At 43.0% G+C, this 16897-nt stretch overlaps 1 protein-coding gene across 1 annotated transcript in view; it reads right to left on the bottom strand.

Annotated features, from left to right (window-relative positions):
• Positions 1–16897, bottom strand: part of SETBP1 (SET binding protein 1) — a 408012-nt gene that overhangs the window by 335209 nt on the left and 55906 nt on the right. The gene's annotated exons all lie outside the window — the stretch shown is intronic.

The raw sequence follows: 16897 nt of genomic DNA, 5'->3' as shown, positions 1-16897 counted from the left end.
ATGGGGGAACTAAGAGAGAATTCCCACCAGACCCTACTCCCAAAGAAATTACATTAGACAACATCTGTGAGGACTTAACGGTGCCAAAACTTATCATCCTGCTCTTCCTACCCCTCCCACCTCAATCTACCATTCTGCTTCTTTTCCTGCTTTCCCCATTTATAGACATGACCTGGAGGCAACCACTTGGCCATCTAAAAAAGCAAACATCATCATCATTACAGATGGCATTAAATTAGTGTTTATTCTGTGCCAGGCTAGCAATGCTTTGAATTTTGTACAACTTTTGCCCTATTTTACATAAAGGTGTACATCATTGTAGAGCCACACCTGTCTTTCCAACTCCCTACATCAAACCAGTCTTAAGATTAGTTACACGACCTAGATGTCTTTCCCTTCCACCTTGGTGTGAAGTGCTCCTGTGAAGCACCAATACTGAATCTCTAGTCATGCTTGCACTCTTAGAGTCACCTTCGAAACTGTCTTCTGGCTGACTGACAACCTACCCTCAAACCAGCTACAGTGAGAGTGGCAGACTCGCCTCTCTACACTACGTGTCTGACCACGTCCTCCACCTCCATCCAAACCCTTCCTTTGCTCTTCGATGCACATCAGCTTTTGAGATCACGGATGGCTGTCCACAGAGGGATGGCCACCACTGTGCTGTCCATTCAAGCTCCCTGGAAAAACTCTCCCAGCCTCTTCGCTTACAGACCACCCTGAACTTAAAAATAATCCTGCATTACCTCCTCCAGGAGCTTTCCCTGAACCCAAGGCTTCCTCCTGTGCCTCTCTTTGATGTCCATTTAGCACTTTCAACAGATCGTGGCTCCTATTTAATAGCCCTTGACTCTGAGACCCTAGGGTGAGCCAAGTCTGGATGTGGCTCCCTCTGCACCTGGCACAGCACCTAGAAAGGTGGAAAGGTTTTCTCCCTTAGCACAGCTTCCTCTTCCCATTGCCGTGTGGCTTTATTTCTCACTCAACAATGCTTTATAAAATCATTAGAGTAAAATGGTGCATTCTTTTCTCTCATAGCTTTAAAAAGACCTTAATGTTTCAAGAAATAATTGACTATTTCTTCCTATCAAAAGAGAACTTTTTTTTTTTTTTCCCCAATGAAAAAGCTGGCTTTGAGAGATGGAGTGACTTGCCCAAAGTAAGACAACTAATGAGAGACAGAGCTGAGATCCAAACCCTGGTGACACAGTTCCCCACATAGCAGCTTTATTACCTGCCCCTTCCCCTGCCTCTGCCCAGGGCTCTCTGTTAAAAAAGAAAGCAAAAAAAGAATATATGTGTATATATACATATACATGCACATACATGTTTTTATACTTATACAAATATATATTACGAACACACATATACATACAGGAATATGAGTGTATTCCATCCAATGTTTAACAGAAAGAGTGGGGACTCTGAGAGCTTCAGAAAGGGAGGAGATTCCCCCCAAGAGGGGGCCGGGCAGGGCGCGCAGCAGCACAGGAGACAGCTGGTGTTTGGGTGGTAGTAAATCACCCTGAAATGAGCCTCTTCCGTGGACTCAATGAGGCCCCCACAACAAAGGGAGGCCCAGCTTGCAGCCGGACAGCCTGCCCGCCAGCCCCAGACGCGCATAACAGCTTCATTCAGGAGCCCCACGTCCACACAAAGGCCCCCGAAATCAATCCGACATCCCGCCACCCTGGACAATGCCTCGAATCTTCTCAGAATCGAAGGCTCAAATGAGGGGACAGCATTCAGGGGAGATCAAACCAGCAGCCTGCCCCTGAAAACAAGCAAGAAGAGTTCTGCAGAGGAGGCTGGGGAGGAAGCAGCATGTTGGGTAGCTGAGTCGGTTCCCGCCCTCCAGGACACAGGCTCTCTGCCACCTCCAGGACCCAGCGCGCGACACTCGCTGGCCAGGGCCACTGCGCCACTTGGCCTATGGCTTTGTGCAGCCCTGGCCCGTGTGAACCTCTGCCGCCCGCTTTTCCCAGTGGCTCCAGGCACAGCCCGTACAGTAGCCGCACACACATGCAAATATCCCGCCCGAGGCAGCGGCTTAGGGTGTTGACAGTGGCAGCCCCCACGCCAGGCCAGGCAGCCCCTTTTCCCAGGCAGGGCCCCTGGAGGTACTCATCTGCCCCATTCTGCTGCCTAATCCGGTTATCAGCTGCCGAACGGGTTGCCTGGTGGAGCTGGGGAAGCTCCTGCAGGGAAGGGGGGCAAGCTGCTGCTACAGCAGAGGAGCCTGGATTGTACCAAGGGTCATTGTTAAAGCCTCCAAGGTCTCTCCCAGTCTCAGAGACCAAGTCAGAGACCACAGTCCCAGAAACTCAGTGCTGCACCAGGCCACAGTCTCCCCTGGATGGCTGAATTCGACCTGCATCTAGGGAGTAGGGCCCCCAGCAATGGCTGAGTGGAACCTCGCTGTGGGTAGCAGAGGACATTTGACTGATCTGTGGGCCATTTTATGTGCTAAGGCCAGAATCTCTCCAGAAACTCCAGGTAAAGCTGCCTTAAATTTGACATTCTAGGTAGCCACCCAAAAAGGTTAAATAAACTCTGATAGAAAACAAAGGACTTTCCATTGAGTCCCTTACACCTCCCTCCGCCATCCTGTCTTGGCTTTCCCACGTCGGCACAAGCAGTGGACAGGGTCTGCAGAACAAGGCATGGTTACGTGGGCAGCTGCCCCAGAGAGAACTGAATCAAACTGAGAAGGCACAGGAAACCAAGCAAGAAGCTCTGAGTAGAAGCTGGGCCTGGGTTAACTCAGGCCAGTCTTCCCTCAGCCCCTTATTTTAGCCACAGATACCTCTATTTTGCTCTTGCTAAATTACTGGCTAAACTTCTTCCTGGAATTGATACATGAACAGCCAGCCATTTACCACATTATATAAGAAATCCTGCCCACCTCCTGCTGCCCCTCTCCGACCATCCTCTAGAGCAAGAGCCCTGGGCAGTAGAGCATGAGGTGGGATAGCTGGAGGAGGGGGATAAAACTTCAAGACGCAAAAAGGGTACTTTCTGCTTTAGATTCACTTCATTCTCAACTGATTCCACTGGCCAACAATAGTAAACTGAATCCAATTTCCCTCTTGGAAGGGTCAGTTGTTGTGTGTGTGTGTGTGTGTGTGTGTGTGTGTGTTTTACCCTTCCCCTTTCCATTTTCTGCTTTTGTGGCTCACCTCCTCCAATCTACTTCCCTACAGGAGCCGAAATTAAACAAGCTCCCCATATGCCATGCCTCACTTGTTGTCTGTTCCCCTCACCGCCATCTGGCCTATTTGCTCAGCCAAAAAGAGAAAGAGAGAGAGAGAGACAGAAAGAGCAAAAAGAGGGAGGGGGAGGGGAAGAGGGGAAAGGAAAGCAGGAAAGCAAGGGGAGGGCAGAGAGGAGGGAGAAAGAAGGAGGAAAATGAGGAAGGGTAAGGGAGGGAGAGAGAGAGAGAGGGTGAGGGAAAGAGGGAGAGAGAGCGAGAGAGAAGGCGGGAGAGCCAGACACAATGAGGAGGCAGGGGTGATGATGTAGCCTCTCCCATCTGCTCCTTGGCCAGAGGCCCGGATGGAGCAGTAATGGAGAGCAACAGAACCAGCGATAATTAACCCAAACACAGACCTGTTTATTTAACCTGCTCAGATAGATCAACTCTGAGGCTGCGCTCTAGAGGAGGGTGCTGGGACACACTCAGGGAGACACCCAGGAGGCTGCTAAGGACACAGAGGCAAGTTGGCCCTCCCCACAGATATCCTGGGGCTAAGCATGTGCTTGGGGAGCTGGAAAGAAGAGGAGAAAGTTGTTGCTGAAAGAAGTCACTAACGCCCATTCAAATCTTCTTAGGGATTCTTTTGTCATCTTGCCCTATCCCATGCCCATCACCCTATTTCATGGCAAAAGCTGCTTCTGGATGGCCAAATATTGCCAAGCAAAACTAGTCAATGAGATATAGTTGTCTCCTGCATCTTCCTTCCCCAGTATCCTCTCTGGACCCACTCCCTATCTTGGCATAAGGATCAGGAGCCAGGAGACAAAAAACGAGCTGACGAGAGAACACAAGAGATGGAAGCAAAACCACCTGAAGACCTCAGACTAAGATAGTAACGAAGGCCAATAGCCAATGGCACTGAATAAGCATAAGATGAAAGAAGTCTGAGGTTCAATGCCTCAATCAGCCACTTTTGCTGCATCACCATGTCAGCATGCCTTCTTCTCCCTCAGCGTCAATTTATCTATTTGATGGCGGCAGCAAAGCTGATCTCCCAAGATGTTCCAGTTTTCAGAAATGAAAATGGAAAAGTTCATTGTCATCGGTTCATACTTGCCCCCTTCTCCAAGTCAGGGAGGAGACTATAGCCTTGAGTAAGACCACTAAAGACTACGGTCTGTTTGAAATAGACAATGTGCAGTGTCTAGAGAGGGGTTCTAAACCCCCTACCTCTCCACCCTTGCAGGCCCCAGAAATAAAGAACAAGAACATCTCTAGGGTTGAATAGCAGCAGATAGGAGTTGTGAGTCTGGAAACCAGGCCCAAGAAGCCTGGGCCGAGCACTGACAGTTGGTGAGAGAGAGAGTGCACTAGCTGGGTTGAAAACAGGAAGCGTCGGGGTAGCTGAGGAGCTGGCAGGCACCGAATTCCAAGTGGCTTCACGCTCTTCAGTGGAAGAAATGCAGAGATAATTTGAACATGGCTATTTTCAAGCTCCACAGCTGAGCTCCTTGCTCTCCCACCCCACACCTCCCACCCAGCCCTGCAATTTGGCAAACCCTTTCTGCTGGCTGCTCTTATACCCAATATGTTGGGTTGCCTTAGCAACTAAGGCAATTATCTCCTTGGAGCAGTTAAAACAATGACCGTCATAAATAATAACAATAAGAAGGATGATGGTAAAAAATAGATCTTAGACTTCCAGGATCATAGGTTGACAGAGAATGAAAAAGAAAAGAGGTTCTGATTGGGCAAGCAATAAGAGCTAGTCTCTTATGGACCTACTCTTATTTTATTTATCTAGAGAAAAGAGATACAAAACACTTAGCTTTGTTTTTTTACCCTCAGGCAATCTTAGGGACGTTTCCTATTTGTTCTTGGTTTATCCTGTATATCCTCCTATCAGCCAGACCCAGCAGGAGCACTGAACACTAATTGTTTAATACCTATCTCCTCTAAGGACCAAGAATTCCTTACAGGCAGGCACTGAGTCTGTCATCTTGGTATATTTAGCACTTAGCTCAAAGCTTGGCACAGAACAGGTACTCTAAAATATTCCCTGATTGAATGAAAATATTATATCACATTGAATGAATGCCCAATTTTTGCCTTTTTTTTTTTTTTAATTTTTAAAAAATCCTCTGGGCCAGACAATGTTTAAGTCACTCCAATCTCTAACATTCTATGATCTTAGAATCTACCAGCCTGCACTTTAAGGTACAGTGGTGGTGTCCCCTGCATTACAAGCAGGCTCCTTCTTTGCAGGCAGATTCTTTACCAATTTTACCAGGGAAGCCCCAAGATATAGTAGGGCTCCACATTTACAAGAATAAAGAAAAATCAAAATATAAGTTCCGATTTATCTAAGTACAGGTTTAATTTGCCTATAGAACCATCCAATACAGTTTTGTGAATGTAGAATGTTGAGATAAAACACTAAACTTAAAACAATTAAAAATGATTAAATTGATAACAGATCATACAACTTGAGCTCACCCTATCCAACCATGCATGCCTTCTATCCTACACTCAAACTCCATCCCAGGAATGATGTCCCACCAGTTAATGAAACATCAATTCATGTGCGGGATTTGTAACTCTAAACAATGAGAGTCTATCCTTTTCCAGCATCCATGGGCAAACACAGTGAAAACCACAGGGGCAGAGAGTGAATTAGTTCATATCAACTCTACCTCTCCCTCTCTGTTCCACTTTCTTTTGAAGTATTGGAAATTCAATACTTGGCACTTTCAAAGTGCATTTACATTATATGTGGTCTCTATATCAATTCTTGAGATAAACTGAGCAGGAACCATTTCTATTGCAAACGTGAGGAGATGAAGTAATTGATCACAGTTAAAACAGTCGCAGTCCTCAACTATACTGATACCAGCTTTCCTGCTGTTTCCTTTCCTGTTGTGATGGCCACTGTGAATAAAATGTATAATGTGACCCTTAGTGTCAAGGTGAAATGCGCTACCTTTCTTTTTCTGTGTGTAGAGCAGGTGATCCAAAGATTTATTTTCATTTTTTTAATTTTTATTTTCAACCACTTTTACTGAAGTATAGTTTATTTACAATCTTGTGTTAGTTTCAGGTGTATAAGTAAGTGATTCAGTCATATATATATGTGTGTGTATATATATATTGTTTTTCAGATTCTATTCCATTATAACTACAAGATACTGAATATAGTTCCCTGTGCTATACAGTCAGTCCTTGATATTTATCTATTTTATATATAGTAATGTTAATGCCAAATGCCTAATTTATCTCTCCCCAACCCCTCCCCACTATCACCTTCAGTAACCGTAAGTTTGTTTTCTATGTATGAGTCTCCTTCTGTTTTGTGAATAAGTATCATCATTGTGTCATTTTTTAAATTTATTTTTAATTGAAGGTTAATTGCTTTACAATGTTATGTTGGTTTCAGCTGTACAACAACATGAATCGGTCATAAGTATACACATATCCCCTCCATTGTAAACCTCCCTTCTCTCCCCAATCCAATCCCTGTAGGTCTTCACAGAGCACTGTGCTGAATCCCCCGTGTTATACAGTAACCTTCTACCAGCTGTTTTACACATGGAAATGTGTATATTTCAATGACACTCTCAAAATTCATCCCATTCTCTCCTTCCACCACTGTGTCCACACATCCCTTCTCGACATCTGTGTGTCAATTCCTGCCCTGCAAATAGGTTCATGAGTACCATTTTTCTAGATTCCATATATATATGTGTTAATAATGATGTTTGTTTTTCTGATTTACTTCACTCTATATAACAGCCTCTAGGTTCATCACCTCAGTTCAACTGACTCAAACTGCTTCCTTTTCATGGCTGAGTAATATTCCATTGTATATATGTACCACAATGGCTTTATCCATCCATCTGTTGATGGACATATAGGTTGCTTCCATGTCTTGGCTATTGTATACAGTACTGCAATGAACAGAGGGGTACAATGCATCTTTTTGAATTACGGCTTTCTCATGGTGGGATTGTTGGGACATGTGGTAGTTTTATTCCTAAGTATTAAGGAATCTCCATACTGTTATCCATAGTGGCTGAATCAATTTACATTCCCAAGAACAGTGCAAGAGGGTTCCCTCTTCCCCACATTCACTCCAGCATTTACTGTTTGTAGATTTTTTGAAGATGACCATTCTGACTGGTGTGAGCTGATAGCTCATTGTAGTTTTGATTTGCATTTCTCTAACAATGAGTGATGTTGAGCACTTTTTCATGTATTTCCTGGCTATCTATATTTCTTCTTTGGAGAAAAGTGTGTTTGGGTCTTCTGCTCATTTTTTGAATGAGTTTTTTGGGGTTTTTTTCTGACATTGAGCTGTATGAGCTGCTTGTATATTTTGGAAATTAATCTTTGGTCAATTGCTTCATTTGAAACTATTTTCTCCCATTCTGACCTGGTTGTCTTTTCACCTTGGTTACAATGCAAAAGCTTTTAAGTTTAATTAGGCCCCACTTGTTTATTTTTTATTTTATTTCCATTACTCTAGGAAGTGAGTCAAAGAGGATTTTTATGTCAGTGTTCTGTCTATGTTTTCCTCTAAGAGTTTTAGTTTATGGCCTTACATTCACGTTTTTAAGCCATTTTCAGTCTATTTTTGTGCATGGTGTTAGGAAGTATTCTAATTTCATTCGTTTACATGGAGCAGTCCAGTTTCCCCAGCATCACTTTTTGAAGAGGCTGTCTTTTTCTCCACTGAATATTCTCGATTTCTGTCAACAATAAGGAGTCCATAGGTGTGTAGGTTTATCTCTGGGCTTTCTATCTTTTTCCATTGATCTATACTTCAGTTTTGTGACAGTACCAAACTATTTTTCTGACCAAAGTCTATTCCTTAGACTCTATTCTTCTGATCATCATAGAAGGTCACAGAGCAACTCCCCACTCCCCACATGTGCACCCGCAACTCCATGAGTGTCGAGTCATTGCTCAATAACTAGAATTGTTCCAACCCGGGCTTCAGACACCAGCCAAGATACAGTGCACACTTATTGGACTATAACCTAATATACGATTTTGTAAGTTTAATGAACAGACTGCCAACCTCTTCTGTATCTTTACCCATTTGATTAAATAACTAAGGCAAATTATCCTTTTCAGAGTACTTTAAATGTGAAGGACCTGAATCCAAACTCAGATATCACTGACAATGAAAAAGAGATTTTGCAGAACCTCTGATGAATGAAAATATTTAGATGTTTTTACATATATACAAATATCTTATTATTAAAACAGATCTTTAAAATGTTATGACTCCAACAGTTCTACAAATTATACCAAATCTGATTAAACAAAACACAACTGTTTTCATTTTCAGGTGTAAAGGACTGTGCTTGGTGGTGTAGTCACAGATCAAGGAGGTAGAGGCAAGGCAAGGTAGGATTGTTGATGTTTTGTTAATCCAAGTTATTACCACTACTACAGTAAGGTATGGTTGGCAGAATAATAGACTTTCCTTGTGGCTCAGATGGTAAAGAATCTGCCTGCAATGCCGGAGACCTGGGTTTGATCCCTGGGTCAGGAACATCCCCTGGAGAAGGGACTGGCAACCCACTTCAGTATTCTTGCCTGGAGAATTCCATGGACAGAGGAGCCTGATGGGCAACAGTCCATGGGGTTGTAAAGAGTCAGACATGGCTGAGCAACTGAGCACAGGCAGAATAAAGAATGCCCCTCCCCATAGATGCCCCACATCCTAATCTCCAGAACCTGTATATTATGTTACATGGCAATGGGAAATTAACATTGTAGATATAATTAAGGCTACTAATCAATCAGTTGACCTTAAAATAGGGAAAGCACCCTGGATTAACCAGGTAGGCCCAATAAACTCTCAGAAAGCTCCTTAAAAGTAAAAGACGAAAGTACTCTCAGAGGAAGATGGGTATGAGGAGAACCCCAACTGATATTACTGGTTTGGAAGACAGAAGAATGGAGCAGTTAGCCAAGGAATGCAGACTGCTTTTAGAATCTGGGAAAGAAAACATTCTCCTCTAAAGCATTCGGAAGGACTGTAACTCTGCCAACACTTGATTTTAGCACAGGGAGTCCCGTTTCAGACTTCTGATCTCCAGAACTCTAAGGTAATAAATTTGTTTTGTTTTGTGCCACCAAATTTGTGGCAATTCATTACAGCAGCAATAGGAAATTAAACAGAAGTTGTGACTCTGTGTCCATGTGTATGTATGTATTTGTACGTGTGCACATGGACCTCTGTATGTTCTTACAAACAAATATTTATTCTTACTATGTAACTTTGTCCTCCTATGCATTCAGGAAAATAAATCAAATAAATATAAACAATGTCATAATTTTGCTCTTAGGATTATGACACTTCAGAAGTATTTTAATGTTAATAAAGATCTCTGGCAGCATAGACGCTAGGACAGGATTGCTGAGTCAATTAAAAGAGATCAACGCAAGACACATATGACTACAAAGCGAACATCACTCTCCAAACAAGGGCAACTGAATTATTAAGTGGCGTTGGAGACCCCAGGTAACTGAGCCTCCTGCAGAAGGACACGGTGCAGGGCTCCGTGGCCCCAGTTTAAATGGCAAGTCCTAAGGGGCTCCGTGTGCCAGGTTGTCAAAGGAGTAAAGAGAAAGGGCATGAGCATAAGAGCTTGTGGAGCTGTGTGTGCTTCTGGATATACAGATGCCCAACAATTAACAAGCCTGGAAAAAGAATTCGAAAAGCGACACACAATGGAGACGACATTGTCATTATCAAAACAGCCATGGCAGGTAATTAATTCACTTGTGAGAGGTACGCTGCAAAAAATGTCATCCCTCTCCCCCTCCTGACAGCAGTTTGGCCCATGTCAATACAATTCAAACCAGCTGAAAGTTATAACAGCAGAGTCTCAGACTGGAAAGGCCCTGATGGTCGTTTAACAATACCACACTTCTAAGGCACAGAATTCCTACTACAAAACACCACCAGCAATTGGAACCTCACTAATTTCGGCAGCAACCCATTCTATCCTTGGAAATTCCCAGCTTTAACTCTGAGATCATGCAGTGCATGCATTTATCCTACAGACAGAAGCTAGAAACAGAGAAGTGACTTTGCTAAGGTGACACACTCAGGAAAGACCAGAGTTGGAAGTAGAATCCGTGTCTTCTAATTTTGAACACAATGGATTTTATACTACATCCTGTGGCCTTTAACAAGTAAGCACAATGTACTCTCAAGCAAATTAGTAGTGGTGTATGGCGTGTGTGTGTTTGTGCGTGTAGACAGCCTACAAGTCTACATATCATGGAGAAACCAGACTGCCAGTGTTTCCACTCCTAGAGCAGGTAACCAAGGAACCATCTGTGTCCAAGTGGGCATATTCATCTCAGCAATCAATCCACTAACATTTTGTAGAGACTAACATATTGTTTTGCTAGGCAATAAGCCAAGAAGGCTGGGTCCTGTAGTTCCTGCTGGATCACAAAAGAGGACCATCCAAGAAGGTCTGACCCAGACAAACTCAACAGAGGATTCCAGCAAGTCAGGTCTGCTAACCATTACTCACCAAGGAACCTGCCAGACTTGCAACCAAATTTGCCCCTCCTTCTCAATCTGAACTACCATCTGAGCTCCTAAAGCTCAATATTCACTACTTAATTCTTTAACATGCATTCATTTACAAAAGTTTATTAAATGGCAGTCCACTTCATTATTCTTGCCTAGAAAATTCCATGGACAGAAGAGTCTAGCAGCTGCAGTATACGGGGTCGCAAAGAGTCAGACACAATGGAGCGTGCATGCAGGCATTAAGTGTCAACTATGTGCCAGGCCCCGTTATCAACACTGGTGATATAATTAAGTAGACAAATACCTGGAGAAGAAGGGCAACCAAGTGTGTAGGGGGAAGAGAGGGAATACAGAGAACAGAGTGGTCAAGTTTGCCTAGGGCACAGCGGAGGTCACAGAAGGCTTTACAAGACAGTTCCAGATACTAATAAATCTCTCGGTCATGCTAGTCCTATCTTTTCCAGCAATGTCATCCCTTCAAATAACTGCAAATCATGCAAACTCTATGAGAAAGAGAATCATGGTGGCAGTAAATCAATCAACAAATTCCTGGTCAGCAATTGTGGGTAAGCATCTTGTTCTAAAAGCACAGCAGGTTATGAGAGGAATATGACTCAAAGCCTTTGCTTTGATAAATTTCTAGAGTTACTATAGTGATAAAATGTATATGCGACATTACAGGTAATTGAAATATATGCTGACTTGAAAGCAGAATGAAAAATGGAAAGAGTGAGATATGACAAAGTCTGTATCACCAACAATATGATGCAGGACCTCTGCCTTGGCCCACAGGTGGCGTATTGACCAACATCCAACAGCTGGTGAAGGTTTACACACTCAAGGAGAATCAGCAGTGGGGCAACCAGGGCGCTGGGCATGTCATCCACCTACATGGAGTGGCTGAAGGACATATCTCTGCCAGTTGGGGCTTGACAAATTGTGGTCCACTAGCAACGGCACCCCACTCCAGCACTCTTGCCTGGGAAATCCCATCGACAGAGGAGCCTGGCAGGCTACAGTCCATGGGGTCGCTAAGAGTCCGGCTCGACTGAGCGACTTCACTTTCACTTTTCACTTTCATGCATTGGAGAAGGAAATGGCAACCCACTCCAGTGTTCTCGCCTGGAGAAGCCCAGGGACAGAGAAGCCTGGTGGGCTTCCGTCTATGGGGTTGCACAGAGTCAGACACGACTGATGCGACTTAGCAGCAGCAGCAGCAGCAGAGAAGGGGATGGCAAACCACTTCAGTATTCTTGTCACGAGAACCCCATGAACAGCATGAAAAGGCAAACAGATATGACACTGAAAGATAAGCAGCCCAGGTTGGTAGGTGTCCAATATGCTACTGGGAAAGAGCAGAGAAATATCTCCAGAAAGAATGAAGAGGCTGAGCCAAAGCAGAAATGATGACCATGTGTGGATATGTCTGGTGGTGAAAGCAAAGTCCAATGCTGTAAAAAACAATATTGCATAGAAACCTGGAATGTTAGGTCCATGAATCAAGGTAAATTGAATGTGGTCAAACAGGAGATGGCAAGAGTGAACACTGACATTTTAGGAATCAGTGAATTAAAATGGACAGGAATGAGTGAATTTAATTCAGATGACCATCATACCTACTATTGCAGGCAAGAATCCCTTAGAAGGAATGGAGTAGCCCTCATAGTCAAAAAAAGAGTCTGAAATGCAGTACTTGAGTGCATTCTCAAAAACTAAACAATAATCTCCATTCATTTCCAAGGCAAACCATTCAACATCACAGTAATCTAAGTCTATGTTCCAACCACTAATGCCGAAGAAGATAGTTGAACAATTCTATGAAGAACTACAAGGCCTTCAAGAACTAACACCAAAAAAAGAGATACTCTTTTCATTATAGGGGATTGGAATGCAAAAGTAGGGAGTCAAGAGATAGCTGGAGTAACAGGCAAATTTGGCTTTGGAGTACAAAATGAGGCAGGGCAAAGCTAACAGAATTTTGCCAAGAGAACACAATGGTCACAGCAAACACCCTCTTCCAACAACACAAGAGACAACTCTACACATGGACATCACCAGATGGTCAATACCAAAATCAGATTGATTATGTTATTTGCAGTAGAAAATGGAGAAGCTCTACATAGTGAGCAAAAACAAGACCTGGAGCTAATTGTGGCTCAGATCATCAGCTCCTTATTGAAAAATTCAGGCTCAAATTTAAGAAAGTAGGTAAAACCACTCAGACATTCAGGTATGACCTAAATCAAATCCCTTATGATTATAAAATGTAGGTGACAAATCATTTCAAGAGATTAGATCTGGAACACAGAGTGCCTAAAGAACTATGGATGGAGGTTTGCACCACTGTACAGGAGGTGGTGACTAAAACCACCCCCAAGAAAAAGAAGTACAAGAAGGAAAACTCAATGTCTGAGGAGGCCTTACAAATAGCTGAGAAAAGAAGAGAAGAGAAAAGCAAAAGAGACAAGGAAAGATATACCCAACTGAATGCAGAGTTCCAGAGAATAGCAAGGAAAGATAAGAAAGCCTTAAGTGAACAATGCAAAGAAATAGAGGAAAACAACAGAATGCAAAAGACTGGAGATCTCTTGAAGAAAATTAGAGACACCATGGGGACATGTCGTGCAAAGATGGGCACATAAAGGACAGAAATGGCAAGGACCTACCAGAATCAGAAGAGATAAAGAAGAGGTGGCAAAAATACACAGAAGAACTGTACATCAAAGGCCTTAATGACCCAGATAACCACAATGGTGTGGTCACTCACCTAGAGCCAGACCTCCTGGAGTGTGAAGTCAAGTGGGCCTTAGGAAGCATTAATAAACAAAGCTAGTGGAGGTGATGGAATTCCAGCTGAGCTATTTCTAATCCTAAAAGATGATGCTGTTAAAGTGCTGCATTCAATATGCCAGCAAATTTGGAAAACTCAGCAGCAGCTACAGCACTGGAAAAGGTCAGTTTTTATTCCAATTTCAAAAAAAGGCAATGACAAAGAAGGTTCAAAGTACCACACTATTGCACTCATTTAACATGCTAGCAAGGTAATGCTCCAAATCCTTCAAGCTAGGCTTCAACAACACAGGAACTAAGAACTTCCAGATGTATAAGATGGGTTTAGAAAAGACAGAGGAACCAGAGATCGAATTGCCAACATCTGTTGGATCATAGAAAAAGCAAGGGAATTCCAAAGAAACTTCTGCTTCATTGACTATGTTAAAGCCTTTGATTGTGTGGATCACAACGATTTCTGGAAAATTCTTAAAGTGATGGGAATACCAGATCACCTTACCTGCATCCTGAGAAACTCGTATGCAGGTCAAAAAGCAACAGTTAGAACCAGACATGGAACAATGGACTGGTTCACAATTGGGAAAGAACATCAAGGCTGTATATTGTCACCCTGCTTATTTAACTTATATGCAGAGCACATCATAAGAAATGCTAGGCTGGATGAAATACAAGTTGGAATCAAGATTGTGGGGAGAAAATATCAATAACTTTAGACATGCAGATGATACCACACTAATGGCAGAAAGGGAAAAGGAACTAAAGAGCTTCTTGATGAAGGTGAAAAAGGAGAGTGAAAAAGTTGGCTTAAAACTCAACATTCAAAAAACTAAGATCATGGCATCTGGTTCCATCACTTCATGGCTAATAGATGGGGAAAAAGTGGAAATAGTGATATATTTCATTTTCATGGGCTCCAAAATCACTGTGGATGGTGACTGCAGCCATGAATTAAAAAAAGACTCTTGCTCCTTGGAAGAAAAGCTATCACAAACCTAGACAGCATATTAAAAAGCAGAGACATCACTTTGCCAGCAAAGGTCCATATAGTCAAAGCGATGGTTTTCCCAGTAGTCATGTGTGGATGTGAGAGTTGGACCATAAGGCATGCTGACTGCCGAAGAATTGATGTTTTTGGACTGAGGTGCTGGAGAAGACTCTTGAAAGTCCATTGAACAGCAAAGAGTTCAAACCAGTCAATCCTAAAAGAAATCAACCTTGAATATTCATTGGAAGGACTGCTGCTGAAGCTGAAGCTTCAATACTTTGACCACCTGACATGAGAAGCAGATTCATTCAGGGAAAAGACCCTGATGCTGAGAAATATTGAGAGCAAGAGGAGAAGGGGGCAACAGAAGATGAGATGGTTGGATGGCATCACTGAATCAATGGACATGAGTTTGAGCAAACCCCGGGAGATAGTGAAGGACAGAGAAGCCTGGCGTGCTGCAGTTCAGGGGGTTGCAAAGAGTCAGATACAACTTAGTGACTGAACAATAACAACAATATGATACTGACCATGTGGAGCAAAAAAGTGAAAGAGGACAGTGGGTTGATGTCATCAGGGAAGGTTTCCATGAGAGTATCCTCCCAACTTATAATAATGTCACCCTAAGAGCTATAAGGGCTTCCCTGGTGGCTCAGCTGGTAAAGAATCTGCCTGCAATGTGGGAAACCTGGGTTTAATCCCTGGGTTGGTAAGATCCCCCTGGAAAAGGGAATGGCTACTCATTCCAGTATGCTGGCCTGGAGAATCCTATGGATTGTATAGTCCATGGAGTCGCAAAGAGTTGGACACGACTGAGTGACTTTCACTTTCACTAAGAGCTATAAACCTTGTGTCTCAATAGCAATATCAGTTGTGTGCTGTTGAGGACCATGTCTGGGGGATTCTTCTGCATAGTTGATAGGGCCTAGGCTAACAGATGGAGAAGGCAATGGCACCCCACTCCAGTACTCTTGCCTGGAAAATCCCATGGATGGAGGAGCCTGGTAGGCTGCAGTCCATGGGGTCGCTAAGAGTCGGACATGACTGAGCGACTTCCCTTTCACTTTTCACTTTCATGCATTGGAGAAGGAAATGGCAACCCACTCAACAGAAAGACAATTTATGTTCAGGAAAGAGTTGATACTAATATTCTTAATGAATATGGCATTTCTTTCCTTGGCCATCCCAAAAGACCAGTAGAGTGATCTGCATTTGAAGGTAAAATTGTTCTCTCTTCCTTCAAGGCAGCACCAGCTGGCAGCTACTAAAACAGCACTGAAGGAATATGGTCTTTCCTTCAAACCACTGTATCTGAGGATGGCAGTATACACTCTTCAGGCTGCACTCAACCCATATACTTGATGGGAAACAGCCCCATGAGAAGCCAAAGAGAACTTCTTCCTGGAGTCTTCTTGAACCCAGGAGCAGCAGGTATAGAATACCTCATATTATTCTATCCTTTCTGAAACTGGTGGGAAGTCATGATGTATTGGTGAGACTTAAATGAGAAAGAAAAGACCATGCTAACTTAAGGGTTTTATCCAAAATCTTCTCTAAAGACATCCTTGATCTTTCTCATTCTCAACCCAGGAAAACAGGGCCACTCTGGTATTTGACCTACTTTGTGCCCAGGAGAACTTGTCGTGGGCACCTCTATCTCAGAGGCGTCTCCCTTCTTAATCTTTAGTCTTTTGAACATTTGGCATTGGTTTCTGCAATGTCAGTTCAGTTGAACTTTTATTTGTTAAGATGTATGTATTCAGTTAACTTTTATTTGGCAAGCAAGATTAGTCTCATGAAATAATGGAATCAAAGAATTTAGATATACAAAGGAAATTTAACAGATTTAATAGAGGTTCAGACCTTTAACCTCAGGCAGTTAATACAACCTTAGTTGTAAGGAAAAAACAACTGAGCCTAGGAAATTACATGACTTGCCTGAGGCTGAACTGCTAATAAATGGAAGAAGAGGAACTAGAATTCAAGGCTCACATTTCCTAACCAAAGCTTTTCACTACATGCTCGCTATGCACCAGTGCACCATTCAAATTCAACAGATCCCTTTTACAGAGTGGTCCGCAATTTCATATTTCAGAGATCATAGTTCAGAAATAGGCTGAACCATAAATGTACACAAATAAAATTTATATTTATCAAACCCCAAATTGTATGCCTAAAACAAGTATTATTATTATTATTCCAGCCCACTGGCTCAAGGCTTAGTAGAGTTTGGTGCTATTAAATATGCGGTGAGGTGGGGGGAAACACTTCAAAGTTGTCAAATCCATCCTCCTGATGCTAGGAAACCATCCACCTGAATGCATATAAAAGATGGTCATGCCACCTTACCGAATAGACTGAAACG

This window comes from Bos indicus x Bos taurus, chromosome 24 (assembly GCF_003369695.1).
Source record: "Bos indicus x Bos taurus breed Angus x Brahman F1 hybrid chromosome 24, Bos_hybrid_MaternalHap_v2.0, whole genome shotgun sequence".
In the NCBI taxonomy this organism is placed as follows: domain Eukaryota; kingdom Metazoa; phylum Chordata; class Mammalia; order Artiodactyla; family Bovidae; genus Bos; species Bos indicus x Bos taurus.
This window is presented reverse-complemented; position numbering and strand designations above follow the sequence as displayed.